At 42.5% G+C, this 11674-nt stretch overlaps 1 long non-coding RNA gene across 1 annotated transcript; it reads right to left on the reverse strand.

Annotated features, from left to right (window-relative positions):
- Positions 1-9915: 9915 nt before the first annotated feature.
- On the reverse strand, positions 9916-10922 carry LOC122039895. Its single transcript, XR_006128430.1, has 3 exons — positions 10494-10922; positions 10266-10422; positions 9916-9982 (listed from the first exon to the last, which is right to left on the reverse strand). It is a non-coding gene; the product is annotated as an uncharacterized LOC122039895 (long non-coding RNA).
- Positions 10923-11674: the final 752 nt, after the last annotated feature.

The following is an 11674-nucleotide window of genomic DNA, read 5'->3' on the forward strand; positions in this document are numbered from 1 at the left end:
AGTAGCACGAACAGCAACAGCTAGCACATTGATGAACTTCGAACCCGACAGATTGTGTTACATAGCCTCGGACCTCAAGTTCACTTTTATAAGAATCGTCGACGTTCGGTCGATCGATCCCCAGGTTCGGTTGACCGAACCAGCTCTCTTCCATCTTCACTGAGATCTGATATTGATTCGATCTTCGGCACTTAATGACATTAAAGTGCTTGGTCGACCAATCACACTTTTCGGTCTATCGAACAGAGAATTTCTCGGTTTATCGAGATTCGTACTTAATGCTGCATTGATGAGGTATTGTTTGGTCGACCGATCTGCTGGTTCGATCGACCAATCAGCTTAGTTTCCTTCTCTGCTTTGCCCAAACTGATCTGTGTCACATCATCAGGGTTCGGTCGACCGATCAAAGTTTGATCAGATTTCTCTATGCTTTGATCTAAACTGGTGTCTGTTCTGAGTTAACCTAGTTCGATAGATCGATCCTCCTATTCGGTCGACCAATCATGCCGAACCTTCAAAACAGAGTTAAACAGTATATTCCTGCAAAATAGAGATTAGCACTGTAATATATAAAATGCATGAGTAATAGACAGTTTAACTGTCTTGATCTCAACTTGGAAATCTTCCCGATTTCTTCAGTTAGATCTGTCACGCCCCGAAGGAGTCCCTACTCAACTACACTCATAAAACACAAATCCGACGATAATATCAATTTACCTCTTCTGCCGTCTAGGCAGGCATGTAGTAAAAGCAAAACCAAACCAAATTCATCGACATCATAAAATCCATACCATATCCATACCATCAAACAAAACAAATTTAGCATAGTCTATGTAAGAAAACCAAAAGACCAATAATATCCTCGAGGTCTGCAGGGACTAGCAACTGGAACTCTCATCAACCTGAAAAATAACAACAATGGAGGCGGGGTGAGTCCAACAGGTACAACTGATATACAAAGTAGGAAATAACACCTAGCACTAATCAAGCGTTCTCCTGATATAAGAAAGATAAAATGCAATTGAAGTAAGAGAGAAACTGTACTAACCAGACACGGTATAAGGACAAACAGTCCGAGTATAGAAATCATGTATGCATGTAAACATAGGCATCCAAACAATATACAACATATAAATGCGAAGCCAACACAATAAACGATCGCGTATGATGCGATGTGTCTTGGTCACCCCGACGCCACGATCATCTCATAGTGAGGCCGGTGGCTGTGACAATCGTGCACTCTGTCGTCACTACTCCTGATGAGTGACCGAGTGGACGGGATGCTGTCGGAGTACACCTATCCTCCTACCCAAAATCATAAATGGGGGAGCGCAATGATCTCATCTCCCGGTACACGATGACGGGGAGGAATCCCTGCCGGCTAACACGTTACATCACGCTACCCATGAGCGGACCAACGGAGCCAAACAAGGTCCTTACTGCAACACACACTACCAGAATCGACCACTAACCCATGAGCGGTGGTTTGTACAGATCCATGTAACTGGCGATGTGCTCAACAATAATGGAGCGGACTATCGCACAGCATGCAATCATGCAAATGGTGCATGTCAACAACCACAAAATATCCTGAATTAATCCATATACATACATAAGGTGCACCATAAGTCAATGAATCAAACAACGGTACACAGATCAGATAAGGTATACAACCTAGGTCCTGAACATGGTGAAACATGGTATGTCACTACCCCCTATAAGCATATATAAGCAGGTAAGGAATACATGAGATGCAAAACAAGCAATCAACCAAGCATGTAATAAGTATTGGGTAGTGACTAACCGAAACAAATGAGAAACATAATTATTACAATTTGTTAAAATCACTACTATGTATATCAAACGACATAAAGTCAGAAGTACACGCCTCAAATATCGCGCGTGCCAAAGGAAATCCCACGTAAGGTAACTCATCGCAAATCAGAGTCCTGTAATATATAATATCCAGATTTAGCTAATTACATATAAATAAATTAGCTAAATCAAATCCTCGAGAAATTATAATAAATCCAGATCCAATTATAAACCCTAATTAGATCATCTAACTCCTCAATCGACTTAAACTAATCCATTCGAATTTGGACTTGCAATAAACATAACCAATCATAGCAACTGACCCAATTTAGCTCTAATTCAACACATATATCAACTAATCAAACAATCTAAATTCACTATGATCTCTAGCATGTATCAAATGCCCCTACATCTTACCTTACTTCTCAATCGCTCCTGTTAATCCACAACCAAGGAAGTTTACTGTCGGAAAGGATTAGTCGCTGCTGGAGACCAAAAACAATCCCACAACAAGTCCTACTTCATCTCACGATCACAATTCCAACACCACAGCAGCAACCCACAGCACACAATCCTGCAGAATAAACTCTCACTGCTGAAATCAAACATATCAAGAAGAAGATCAAGACTAGGGCTCGGCAGAACCTGGTGGCCGGGATGCAGAGGTGCGGCGACAGCTGGGAACCCAAACTAGGGCACGCACGGTGGCGATCGGCGCTAGGGCTAAGGAGGAGCATCAGTGGCATCGGCGACTGGAATCTCCACGGCGAGTGGCGACGGCAGCAACTCACGAAGAGGGAGAGGCTCGGGCGTCGCCGGCGCTTGGCAAGGAACTCGACGTCGGGAGAAGAAGTGGAGGAAAGATCGGGAAGGTGGCTCGACCGGGGGGCGCTGGATCGGTGTCGGCGCGCAGAGAAGAAGAGAAGTGGCGCCGGTTGGTGGAGCAGTTAGGGCAGGCTCGGGGAATCAACGCAAGGAGAGAATCGGCACGCACGGGTTCGCGGGGGAGAAAGAAAGAAACGGAGGAGAAATAAAGAAAAAGAATAAAAGAAAAAGGAAGAAAATCAAACATTTTCTCTTTAAAACGGGGTAGCCTAAACAGGCTTTTCCGGACCCCATTTTCATCCCCATTAACTCGGCCATACGAGCTCCGAAAAATTCTCTAAAAAATTCCAAAAATTTTGAAAAATTCCCTTATTAATATTCGCCTATTTTCAGTATTTTACATTCTCCCCCACTAATAAAAATTTAGTCCCCAAATTTCGTTAACTACCATCAGCAAGTACTAACAACAGATATAAAGTATAAATGATGAACGGTAAATTAAATCACATACCTCGAGTGAAAAGATGGGGGTATCGAGCTCGGATAATATCCTCGAGCTCCCAAGTAGCTTCCTCATCCGAATGATGCTGCCATCCGACTTTAATCAGCCGGATAGTCTTGTTCCTCAACTGATGCACCTTCCGGTCAAGAATCTGTACCGGAACCTCCTCATAGGTGATGTTAGGCTAAAGGGAAACTGAGATATCTGTCACACATATGTCGGGTCATGTACGTATCTCCTCAGCATCGATACGTGGAATACATCGTGAATGCCTGACAGGGACGGTGGTAGTGCCAGTCGATAAGCTACCGCTCCGATCCTCTCCAAGATCTCGAAAGGGCCAATGTACCGCGGAGCTAACTTACCTCTGAGGCCAAATCTCTTCACCCCTTTCGTGGGTGAAACTCGCAGAAATACATGGTCGCCAATAGAGAACTCTAAGAATAACTCTCTTGGCGGTCCTGCGCCTCGACATCCTCCGTCGATAGTGCGGACCAACTCTGCATCCTGCCGAGCTCTGAGGTCCCAACATCTGGGCCTCTCGACCTCATCCGGGTGTCAAGGCCTATCATACAACGCCTCAAACGGTGCCATCTGGATAGCCGAATGAAAGCTGTTGTTGTAGGCAAACTCTACCAACGACAGATGGTCCTCCCAACTGCCTCCGAAATCCAGAACACATGACCTCAACAGATCCTCTAAAGTTTGAATGGTCCACTCTGACTGTCCATCTATCTATGGATGGAAAGCTGTACTAAAACGGAGATGTGTGCCCAAGGCCTGCTGCAGACTCTGCCAGAAACGAGACGTGAACCGTGGATCTCTATCCGAAATGATACTCAACGGAACACCATGTAGTCTGATGATCTCCCGACAATACAGATCTGTCAATCGATCCAGGGGATCAGTCCTCCGAATCACTAAAAAGTGCGCGGATTTGGTTAATCGATCAACGATTACTCAAATCGCATCATGACCTCGTCGTGTCCTCGGCAAACCCACCACAAAGTCCATGGTAATGTGATCCCACTTCCACTCAGGAATAGGAATCCGCTAAAGTAATCCTGCAGGTCTCTGGTGCTCAGCCTTCACCTGCTGACAAACAAGACATCTAGCTACGAAATCCGCGAAGTCTTTCTTCATGTCGTTCCACCAGTAGGAACGCCTCAAGTCTCGATACATACGAGTCCCGCCTGGATGGATCGTAAATCGAGAACGATGAGCCTCCTGAAGTAGCTCCTGTAAGACCGGATGAGACTGAGGTACGCATAATCTGTCTCGGAAGTATATAATACCCTCCTCGTCTCGTGTAAACTCGGTCTGCTGTCCAGAAGCTATCTGACTGCTAATGAACTGCAAATGCTGATCACCAGCCTGGGCCTCTCGGATCCTCGTCCTGATCGACGACTGAGCAACCATGGTAACCAGAATACCCTGCTCTGTCAGTCCCTGCTCCTCAAGATATAACTCAGAGAAACCTTGAATCAAGTCTGTAACTGAAACTCGGTGGCAAGCCAAAGTCCCTCTGGACTTCCTGCTGAGTGCATCTGCAACCACATTAGCTTTCCCCGGGTTGTAGCTAATGGTACAATCGTAGTTCTTCAGGAACTCCATCCATCTCCTCTGTCGGAGATTAAGCTCCTTCTGAGCGACAATATATTTGAGACTCTTATGATCAGTGAGAATCTCAAATGTAATACCGTATAAATGATGCCGCCAAAGCTTCAGAGCAAAGATGATGGCAGCTAACTCCAAGTCATGAACTGGGTAGTTCTTCTCATGCTCCTTCAGCTGACGAGAAGCATAAGAGAATACTCTACCGTGCTGCATCATAACAGCGCCCAAACCCTGAAGAGACGCGTCAGTGTAGAGTACAAATCCGTCCTCTCCAGAAGGTAAAATCAAAACTGGAGCCGACACTAATCTCCGCTTCAGCTCCTGAAAGCTGGTCTCGCAATCCTCAGACCACATGAACTTCATGCCCTTCTTGGTAAGGCGTGTCAGCGGCATAGCAATACGCGAGAAACCCTCAACGTATCTCCGGAAATATCGAGCCAAACCAAGGAAGTTGCGAGCCTTCTCTATAGACTCCGTCTACTCCCAACGGTAATAACCTCGATCTCCTGTGGAACCACGGTATACTCCTACTAGTGACCGTGTGTCTCGAACATCTCACAGAAGACAACCAAAATACGCACTACTGATCTTCGCATATAGATGTTCCCATCGAGACAATCTCTGGAACTATGCAAAGATGATGTGCGTGACTTACCGCGGATCCGAAATAAATCACAACATCGTCAACAAAGACAATAGAAACCGATCCAAACATCCTCGAAATACCAAAATCATCAAGTCTCTGAAAACATCTAAGGCTCTGCAAGCCTTAATGATAAAACCAAGATATATAATGTCCGTATCACAAACCTTCCTAACCATAACATCCCTGACAATAAATCTGCAATATAATCATCAACAATGCAAATCATCAAGAATAGATCCACCCGTGTGAGAGCAACGCTCCATCACAAAAAACACCACATATGTGGGAGCAACGCTCTACCACAAGTAATCCTCAATATGTGGGAGCAAAGCTCCACCATAAATAATCCGAAATATGTATCCACAATAAATATGGGAGCAATGCTCCGCTACAAGCAATCCACAATATGTGGGAGCTACGCTCCACCACAAACAACCCAAAATATGTGGGAGCTACGCTCTACCACAAACAAACCTAAAATATGTGGGCAAACCTAAGTGCCCAAGGCACCTAACTATCTAGCCAAAGATTGCATGGGGTCGCTCTACCACAGATCACTGTGGGTAGCCTAGGGTATCACAATCCAGTAATCAAATCAAACTCATCGTCAACTCTATCCACATCGTAGTGAGTCACCCACTGATAAGAAAATTAGTTGACAGGGTAACCCAACAAATGACATAATGCAGACACTCCGCATCCTGCATTCAACATAAGTAGAATCATCATGCTGCTACCAACAAAACACCTGGCACACATGCATACACAACATATGTATGATCGACATAATCCTCCAATTTGTACACACCACACATACTCACAACATAGGTATAATTCATCGTGATACCTCCAACAATGCATACCGAACCCGTGTGCATATATCAACATAGGTATAATCAACAATACACCTCAAACAATACTCACATGACATATATACACCTATGCCAAGAGTATAATCAACGTAATACTTCCAACAAATCATAATCAACACGAGTATACACTCAGAACAATCATATGATAAACAAGATACCTCAAATATTACACCGAACATATCTGCACATATCAGAACTCAGATTAAATCGATAAGATACCTCCACTAAAACACTCAAACACATGCGCACATTCCACAACATAGATTAAATCGACAAAATACCTCCAATAACCAAGCAGACATGTATGTCTAACCACTCGGGTATAATCTACTAGATACCCACTACGTGCAATTTAAACCGTCTATCAAGAACTCCTACAACACATAATAATCATATGAACACACCTCATAGATATGCTAAAATCAACATACTTAATCCAATCAACCTGATATTCGCTATTTTACCTTCTATGTTATCCAAATCCGACACAATACTTAACTATTTTCATCCAGCCTTGACATTGATGAAAAATTGGTTACATTTAACACTTCAATAAAATTTATATCCTAAATATCTGAAACCATTACTAATCATTCATATGGAGTTATATGATCAAAAAATTTGCCAGGATTCACAAACCAATCCACTCATAATCAACCGGATATCATGTTCCATACATGTATCCACTCAGCAGACCCAGAAAAATTTTCAACTATGACAACCAAAGGCAGCACAACAAAAATCCAACTAGTTCATTGATCTATAATCCATACAGAACTATCCGAAGGGATCCATCTTTATAGACACCAGAGCAAGTAACAACTTAACCCCCAAATAAATTGTCAAATAACTAAATCAGTTCATGGGTCAATTCAACACTAATTGCATCAACTCAAACTAGAAAATGCCAACCCACATAATATCATATGTATAAATGTGTACGACCCAAAAGAAAAAAAATCAAAATTCAAGATCATCAAGATACTCTCATTTTTATCCTCAAAAATATCAGCCCACATAATATCAGATGAATAAGTCTCTACTCCCCATGAGAGCAAGTTATCATTCAAAACATCAAATCATTATTTATCCACATAGTCCAATATCAGAAGAAGCAAATATCAATTTTATCATCCTGTTAACTAACCACAACTAACCAGATTTATTAAAATCTCATAGGCACACTCAACCATAAACTCTCTAGCACCCGATTTATAATCTGATCACCAACTATAATCATCAAACCTATTAATATAATACATGACACTCACTATGTCACCATCAACGACAACCCAAATAATAGATCATCAAAACAAATATCTAGTAATAGATCATCAGACAACCACATAACATTTACTCTCATAAATCATTAGAAATCAACACATCACAATATCTGATCTCACAATATCCCTCAACCTCAAACCATTCTCAACAATGATCAAACATGATAACTCCCCAATGACCAATTTTCATCGTATCGGGTACCCTAATATCCAAAAGACATGAGTATAAAAAATCTACTGGCAAAGTCAACCGGAATATGTAGGTATCATCCATTACCCAGCTAACAATAGATAAGGCTGGTACGTGCCTCCATCTCCTACTAGTAGTAACAGAAGCTAAAACTATTGATGGTATGATATGAAAAAAAAAAATCACCAGAGACTATAATCCTTGATCTCTATTAAGGTCAACCATGCTCAATGGCTAACCCATCACATGTAATATGTGTTACAACAACCAGACAGGTACTAAATAAAGAATGCTAATACATGTCATAAACTATAAAATTAAACATCATACGTATATGCCGTCTGGAGATGTTTCATCGCTGTCCAGTCCCCAACTTCTGACCTCAAAATTCCGAACATGAAAATCACCGGAAATCCATATAAATTCGAAACGGAAGTCTGAAACATAACCATAACGGAAATCCGTACAAACCAAAATAGATATCCAAATATCCAGAACACCAAAAGCAGGTATCATAACCCGCTCTGATACCAATAAATTGGTATCAGATAAATCTCGAAAATCCAACACACAAAAATCAAACAAGTATCACCAACCTGGCCCTCTGATACTAAATAAATTGGTATCAGGTTATCCCAAATATCCAAAATATAAAAACAAAGATCGTAAAACTTAAGCTCTCATACCACTAAATTGTCACGCCCCGGATGAGTCCTTGTCCGAAGAAATTTCGGCAACATCTCCCTTGTACGGTGGACAATCTGAAACTTTCTATATATCCATATACCTCAGCCACATGGGGCTGGAATAAGAACAGTAAATAAACACAACACACAGACATTTCACGCAATATAATAAGCAATGAATAGAAGACTCAAAATCCACCCTACTCAACTACACTCATAAAACACAAATCCAACGATAAGATCAATTTACCTCTTCTGCCGTCTAGGCAAGCATGTAGTAAAAGCAAAACCAAACCAAATCCATCGACATCATAAAATCCATACCATAACCATACCATCAAACAAAACAAATTTAGCATAGTCTATGTAAGAAAACCAAAAGACCAATAATATCCTCGAGGTCTGCAGGGACTAGCAACTGGAACTCTCTCCTGACAGCATCAACCTGAAAAATAATAACAATGGAGGCGGGGTGAGTCCAACACTCAGCAGGTACAACTGATATACAAAGTAGGGAAATAACACCTAGCACTAATCATGCGTACAGTCTCCTGATATAAGAAAGATAAAAATGCAACTGAAGTAAATAGGAGAGAAACTGTACTAACCAGGACCTGGGTATAAGGACAAACAGTCCGAGTGGTATAGAAATCATGTATGCATGTAAACATAGGCATCCAAACAATATACAACATATAAATGCAGCAAGCACAAATACAAGCAATAAATGCATCATGCATATGATGCCAATGATGCGTCCTGGTCACCCCTGACGCCAGTCGATCATCTCACACACAATAGTGAGGCCGAGTGGGTAGGGTTGTGACAACCGTGCACTCTGTCGTCACTACTCTTGATGAGTGACCGAGTGGACGGGATGCTGTCGGAGTACACCTATCCTCCTACCCCAAATCATAAATGGGGGAACGCAATGCTCTCATCTCCCGGTACACGATGACAGGGAGGAATCCCTGCCGGCTAACACGTTACATCACGCTACCCATGAGCGGGCCAACGGAGTCAAACAAGGTCCCTGCTGCAACACACACTGCCTGAATCGACCACTAATCCATGAGTGGTGGTATGTGCAGATCCATGTAACTGGCGATGTGCTCAACAATAATGGAGCGGACTATCGCACAACATGCAATCATGCAAATGGTGCATGTCAACAACCACAAAATATCCTGAACTAATCCATATACATACATAAGGTGCACTATAAGTCAATGAATCAAACAACGGTACACAGATCAGATAAGGTATACAACCTAGGTCCTGAACATGGTGAAACATGGTATGTCACTACCCCCTATAAGCATATATAAGCAGGTAAGGAATACATGAGATGCAAAACAAGCAATAAACCAAGCATGTAATAAGTATTGGGTAGTGACTAACCGAAACAAATGAGAAACATAATTATTGTAATTTGTTAAAATCACTACTATGTATATCAAACGACATAAAGTCAGAAGTACCCGCCTCAAATATCGCGCGTGCCAAAGGAAATCCCACGTAAGGCAACTCATTGCAAATCAGAGTCCTGTAATACATAATATCCAGATTTAGCTAATTACTTATAAATAAATTAGCTAAATCAAATCCTCAAGAAATTATAATAAATCTAGATCCAATTATAAACCCTAATTAGATCATCTAACTCCTCAATCGACTTAAACTAATCCATTCGAATTTGGACTTGCAATAAACATAACCAATCATAGCAACTGACCTAATTTAGCCCTAATTCAACACATATATCAACTAATCAAACAATCTAAATTCACTATGATCTCTAGCATGTATCAAATGCCCCTACATCTTACCTTACTTCTCAATCGCTTCTGTTAATCCACAACCAAGGAAGTTTACTGTTGGAAAGGATTAGTCGCTGCTGGAGACCAAAAACAATCCCACAACAAGTCCTACTTCATCTCACGATCACAATTCCAACACCACAGCAGCAACCCACAGCACACAATCCTGTAGAATAAACCCTCACTGCTGAAATCAAACATATCAAGAAGAAGATCAAGACTAGGGCTCGGCAGAACCTGGTGGCCGGGATGCAGAGGTGCGGCGACAGCTGGGAACCCAAACTAGGGCACGGGCACAGTAAGGGAAGATGATCTGTGGTGGGTCGGACCTAGTGGCCGACAACAGTAGTCGGAGGTGCACGGTGGCGATCGGCGCTAGGGCTGAGGAGGAGCATCAGTGGCGTCGGCGACTGGAATCTCCACGGTGAGTGGTGACGGCAGCAACTCACGAAGAGGGAGAGGCTCGGGCGTCGCCGGCGCTTGGCAAGGAACTCGGCGTCGGGAGAAGAAGTGGAGGAAAGATCGGGAAGGTGGCTCGATCGGGGGGCGCTGGATCGGTGTCGGCGCGCAGAGAAGAAGAGAAGTGGCGCCGGTTGGTGGAGTAGTTAGGGCAGGCTCGGGGAATCAACGCAAGGAGAGAATCGGCACGCACGGGTTCGCGGGGGAGAAAGAAAGAAACGGAGGAGAAATAAAGAAAAAGAATAAAATAAAAAGGGAAAAAATCAAACATTTCCTCTTTAAAACGGGGTAGCCTAAACAGGCTTTTCCGGACCCCATTTTCATCCCTGTTAACTCGTCCATACGAGCTCCAAAAAATTCCCGAAAAATTTCCAAAAAATCCATAAAATTCCCTTATTAATATTCGCCTATTTTTGATATTTTACAAGATCAACGACCTTAGGTTGTTCCCTTCAAGAACATGACCTCATTGTCTCTCTTCCAGTTTTTTACCTCAACCTACCTGCCAAACTTTGATCCTCTAGATCTGTTTGGACTTTTCACTTAGCCTTAATCGACTCACCAGGACTTTCTCTCGATCTTTGGTCCTCCAGACATCTCGATCTCACTACCAAGCGTCTGGTCCTCTCGACCCTCTTGGTTTTTCCACCTGAGTTCCACGATCTGCTAAGACTTCTCTTGCCTAGCTTCCAACTAGGTTCTTCCCGGTTGAGTAAACAACCTGCACACTTAGTTAACTTGTTAGATCACAACAAGTCTTAACTTGAACCTTTGACAACATCAAAACTTATGTTTGATTCTGGTGTAACTTGCACCAATATTAACTAGATACGGATTTGTGGCTTCGCTCAGACTCAGCTTCCGATTCTATCTCAGACTCAGATTCAATGACTTGTTCTCGGGTCAAAAATGTGAGGAAGCTCGTCTATTCGAGATCTTCGTCGAAGTCTTCCGATGAA

This window comes from Zingiber officinale, chromosome 2A (assembly GCF_018446385.1).
Source record: "Zingiber officinale cultivar Zhangliang chromosome 2A, Zo_v1.1, whole genome shotgun sequence".
Lineage (NCBI taxonomy): Eukaryota > Viridiplantae > Streptophyta > Magnoliopsida > Zingiberales > Zingiberaceae > Zingiber > Zingiber officinale.